Source organism: Tamandua tetradactyla, chromosome Y, assembly GCF_023851605.1.
Source record: "Tamandua tetradactyla isolate mTamTet1 chromosome Y, mTamTet1.pri, whole genome shotgun sequence".
Lineage (NCBI taxonomy): Eukaryota > Metazoa > Chordata > Mammalia > Pilosa > Myrmecophagidae > Tamandua > Tamandua tetradactyla.
This window is the reverse complement of record NC_135354.1, coordinates 7,778,480-7,783,914: the sequence shown is the minus strand read 5'-3', so window position 1 is coordinate 7,783,914 and position 5,435 is coordinate 7,778,480. Positions and strand designations below refer to the sequence as shown.

At 49.8% G+C, this 5,435-nt stretch overlaps 1 long non-coding RNA gene across 1 annotated transcript; it reads right to left on the bottom strand.

The window, feature by feature from the left end:
* Window positions 1-301: 301 nt before the first annotated feature.
* On the bottom strand, window positions 302-5,045 carry LOC143672635 (uncharacterized). The gene is made up of 3 exons (XR_013169925.1): window positions 4,998-5,045; window positions 700-920; window positions 302-318 (listed from the first exon to the last, which is right to left on the bottom strand). It is a non-coding gene; the product is annotated as an uncharacterized LOC143672635 (long non-coding RNA).
* Window positions 5,046-5,435: the final 390 nt, after the last annotated feature.

The window sequence follows — 5,435 nt, the reverse complement described above, 5'->3', positions numbered from 1 at the left end:
ATGTGACATTTGAAAAAAAAAGAAAAATTTTTAATGTATGTTTCAAAAACTTTACTCAAAATTTGCTTTTATTAAAGTCATGAAGTACAATTATGAATGATGGAATTTGGGGCAAATGACACTTAACATTAATATTAAGTGTCTTGTATTATTCAAACTTGTAAACTCTTCAACATTTTTTTCACCCATGTAATTCCTGCAGGAAAAATTCACCAAAAAAGTAAATAATAAAGGTATATACCTAGAAGGAACATCTTCTCTTTCACGTTGGACTCTGATATGGCTCAGCCAGAACTGGTATGCCCCTCAACTGCACCACTGGAGGGAAAAAATATCTTTCAGATCAATTTCAGTATTTTAGAATGATTTTTCCCTCTCTCTGAATCTCTATTAGCATTGTCAGTAGGAAGAGTTCTGATCCCATAAAATTATCCCAGATATTGGACCTGGCAAAGTCCCTCTGGAGAGATACATTGTTAAATTAACTCTTACTAAACTATTACCTAAGAACATAGAGAAGGAACTGTTAGGAAAAATTGGGGTTCAGTCCAACACTTATAACCATGCAGTGAGCTGAGGTTGAAAGGGGTTTATTTTAAAGGAGAGAGGGGGAAGAGAAATGGGGTAAGGAGAAGAGGAAGGGGGAGGGCTAAGAGGGTAAAGGAACACTTTCTTCAAGAGCCTGAAGAAAACGTTCACCTGCATTTTGATGTGTTTCTCCTTTTATACTCTGAAATTCACTCATCCTTATTAGTCCTGAATTCTGCATTTGGTGACTCATCTGACTGCCATTCGCTGGTATATTGCTTCTTTCTTCTTTGTGCTTGTTCTGGTCTGTTTCCTCTTTATCAGTGGAGTTTGTGCTATAAGTTCTTCTTTGGTGTGGTTTCTTGCCCTTGCAGCACTTGGCACATCATGAGCTGTGCCAAGGGGGAGAGGAAAGAGAAAGGGTCACAATTCTGTGGACCAAGAGTTTCAGCTGTTGCCGCAGGGTGAGAGGGGGTTGGGGCCTTAGTTCCATCCCCTGTGACCTGTCAGGAACTACATGGAGAAAGGGCAGAAAATGAAGGTTCTGTGCTCGCTATTTAGGAGTAAACCTCAGAGAAGAGCCACAAAGTCCCCTCCTCAGTCTCAGGCATGAACATAAAGCTATTTACTCATGAGAATGGCCCAAGTACTCCCCAAGCTATGGCTGCCTCCTCCGTGGGTCCTGAAGGAAGAAATTGTCCATCCTGTGGTTGTGGGGACACGTGAGGGGTTAAACCGGGAGGTGTTTCCTGCGTGGATTTTTTTAGAAAAGGCATTTTAGTGCCCCCCTCTGCTGGCTGGTTGTCCAAAGAACAGGAAGCTTTGGACTCACAGTCACTCACCCAATGACTGTTTAACTGAGATTCTGTTCAGACTGTTCAATGCCCAGAGACTGAGCCTGGGTGTGGCATATTTCTCAGGGATTGGAGCCTAGTCATACTTAAAAATTGTTAATCATTTCTACCTTCTCTCCCTGCCTCTCATGTCTGTAGCCTAACTCACTGTTCTCCCTTCCCCCTCTCGTTGTAAACCTCCCATCTCAGTAGCTTATCTCAAAACCACAAGCCTTCCTGTTATTCTGTCCTTGCCTCTAGCTATCTTCTGCCGCCCTTGCCTAGCAACTACCTTTTAGCTTGTGTAATTGGCTCTCCGACCCCCTACCCTCTCCCTTCCCCCTCCCCCTGTGCAACTGTATATAACCTGAGCTCCCTGGAGCCTCGGGGTCTTTTGTGCACTTGAGCCCCCTCAGTACTTATAGCTCATACCATGTAACAATAAAGAAGCTTTGTGCTGATTAATTGGCCTTTGGCTCAAGTCCTTCAGTCCCCTAGCTGAGACGGCTAGGTTCCGCTTACTTCAGGTTTACACCCAGCGAGCTCGCCCCCTCTCACCCAGGGTTCTGGCCGCGAAGCAGCCCGGCTGCGGCTATCCCAGCAATTGGCGCCCAAACAGGGACCCTCTTCAGCCAGCCCCCGGCAGACCCCTGGAGACTCTCCTAGGACCTCTCCGAACCAAGGTAAGCCCCCAGACTCTCTCGCGAAATAAACACCGTCCTAGGATTCATTCTTATTCATGCAGAGTAGTCCTCCTAAATTCAAAATGGGTTCATCTCTTTCTTAAACCGAGGTCCCCCAAGTGAGAGTGCTGGCCGCTCTGCTAGATACTCATAGGTGTAAGGTTTCAGCCCGGCAGCTACAAGTTTATTGGGACCTCCTGCTGCCATTTAACCCCTGGCTGCTAACGAGCCCGCTTTGGACTCCAGCTACCTACAATCAACTCATTGCCAGGGTCACAGACGAAATGGAGCATGAAGGCAAGCGTTTTCCTCTGGGGCTTCTCCCCACACTCATCACCATCCGCTCTTGCCTTCAAGGCTCCTTGCCCCCCACTGATGGCCGGCCGAAACCAACTAAAAGCATCACTACAGCAGCCGCTGCAGAGATGCAGTCCGGCTCTAAGTCGGAGCCCGACTCCGACGCTGAGTCCCTCCTCGAACAGCTTGAGGAACGCCTCGAAAGGCACCCACCCCTACAGGACTATGGCAGAGAGCCTCAGGGCGGATAAACTAACTCCACCCTTCCGCCTTCTTCCCCATCATCCAAACCGGAAAAGGGCCGTAGCCTTTATCCCGCCCTCCCGGAGGAAGTGGAGGCGGGACGTCCTGTCCCCTCCTCCCTACCCTCTGGCCCTCCTCCGGCTGCCTATCATCTTCCCCTTAGCAACACCAACCCCTTCTTCCCGAAAGCGCAGCCGCAGTTTTATGCACCCCCGCCACCACCTTACGCAGGGCCGTGCACAAAACTATCGCCATCTCGTTCACCCCGGCCGCCCTGTTACAATCCCACAGGCGGCAACCCCCCCTCGGGTCCAGGGCAGCTCTAGCCCTCGGTCCGGCCGCTGCCACCGACACAGGCAGTGCTCTTCCCCATTGATCTCACCCCATCCCCGCAGCGCCCATTCCCGTGAGTTCCCCACAGTGAGGAAGATATAAAGTGACTGCTCAAAGGAGGCAAAGAGGATGGGCTTACCGGTCCCTACGCTACCCAGCAACAGTTGCTCCAAAGGATTGGAGCCTCTTCAAAAGAATCCTACTTGCCACAATTTTCCTGTGCATCATCGCGTTTTAACCTGCTCATTTTCTTCCTCTAGGTGCTAACCTGCTTATTATTTTCAGTAAAAATGTTTTTTCTAGCACACCCCTCCGGAATTCCCACCTGGCGACTCCTCCCTGTAACACTTTTAATTTTCTCCACAGCCACTTCTGCAAAACCTCCTGAAAGCGAAGTGTGGGCTGCAATCTAATATCCCCCAGGATTACTGTTCCTCACCTCCGATTCCCCCACATTCCCACAACCTTTTGTTAATGATTGCTTACTAAATCTCCCGTGTGATCCCAATGTCCTCCCCGCTAGTGCGTTTCTCAACCTATCATCATTCCCCAATTTCCCCCCCCTCCTGAAGCCCTAACGATTAACCTTACCTTTTTGCAGAATTCGTCAATGCAAGCCATCCCCGAAGTCTCCCAGCCAAACAACAAACTACTAAACCTCATATTAGCTAATCTTTCAGGACAAGCAGAAAACAGGCTCCCGTGTTCTCCTCAATGGCCTAATTGCATCCACCTTATCTACTCCCGAACCATAAGCGCAGGTATACTCCGTGAGAACAAGTCAAAAGCCCTCCTTTTCACAGGACCTTGGCCAGCTAGAGAACTGCACCCGGATATAACCGAACTTGCCCGCACCCGCCAGTGCGGTCCCCAGTTCCCCTCTGCTCACCTGGCAGCTTTACACCCTCGACTTCCTTTACAGAAATCCCGTGGCTCCCGTGTCATTCTCCCCCTCGAACTCACAACTCCTCCAAATATAACTTCTTCGTTCCCTATAACCCCCCCGTTCTTAATGGTACCAGCAGTTTCACCCACCTCTCTCTCTGTGGAAACCTCAGCTGCCTAGACCTACGCCCCTTCCTTGGAGCAACCGAATCCCAATGACGCCTGGTCACCTTCAACAGCACCCAGCAGCCCCCAACTGAGGGTAACAGGGTTACCAGTCCGGACTACTATGCATTTAATGTTTTAGGTGGCAAAAACCTCACTTCCACGGTCTTTTTAAGTCCTCCATTCTATTTCTTTACCTGCTCAAACTATAGTCACCCTAACACATGTCACCTACTTAACTACCTTAATACCTCTTTCTCAGTAGTTTTCATAGTACTTCAACCTAGACTCCTGTAGATCCCGCTCAACGCGACCACGTGGGTCGCTCCTGCACTGCCCATGGACAGCTCCGTCACTCAGCTCAGCCCACACGCGAAGCGAGACTTCAAAATCACCGCCGCCAGCTCTGCAGCCATCATCGCCTCTGTAGCAGCAGCCGTCACTGCAGCCATCACCCTCACCCAAACATCTACCACCGCTGAAGTGCCATGCAGACCGGACTCAACACCCTTACTCCCCAAGCCATATCTGCCCTGCGGCAATAAATAGACTTACTAGCTTTATATGCCAAAGCACTGTATGAGGCAGCCGCCTCTACTTTTGATGGACGTTACCCCTTCTCCCACCTCTGTATCACACCTGTCCTCATCTATACCTCTTGGCCCCGTCTCACCCTGCGTGAGTGGACATTCTCTGCCTATAATAAATCTCTCTGGAACTAGGTGCACAGCCTACTAACTCAACTTCTAAACATAAAAAGCTTGTCTGTACCCAAACTCTCTAGCTCTATCCTTACAGACCTCCTCCACAAGTTTCCTCCTTCTGTCAACCCTCTAATCTCATCTTCTACAGCATTATGCTAATAATCCTCATCTGCATCTTCTTCCTATTCTAGTGCCTTTTCTCAAAAATACCTCACCATAAACGACAAACTCAACTCCTAATCCTAGCTACTCTTAAGCTCCAAAGCCCATTCGCTGATGCAAATAACCGTCGGTAAGCGCAGGTTGGGCTAGCTAAGTCAACTCACCCTCAGGACTGACCACCCTGAGGTCTCAGTGCAGTTCCCAAGACTGGTCCTCTCGTGGAGCCTGCACCACGCTGCTGCCGCTCTGGCCATGCCTACCGTGTGCCTCTGCCACTTCCATACTCCCTCCATTCCCCTACGGGGGCTGCACATAGTCAGAGTACGTGCATCTGGGGCTGGCTGGCTACCAGATGGGCACCGCTGGGTGCGACACAAAGTGATCGCAGGAGACAGGCCGCTCAAGCAGGCCTCCTCTGGCTCTTCTGGGGCATATGAGATTTGCATAAGGGTCGGCTCAGCACATACCCTTCCCCTGAAACTCTGAGTCCCACGCACAAGGGGAATCTCATCCCTACCCCTCCCAGCAAAGGTTAATGCCCACCACCTGTCATGCAGGTGAGCCTTTGAAAGAAAAAGGAGAGGAATTGTGGCATATTTCTC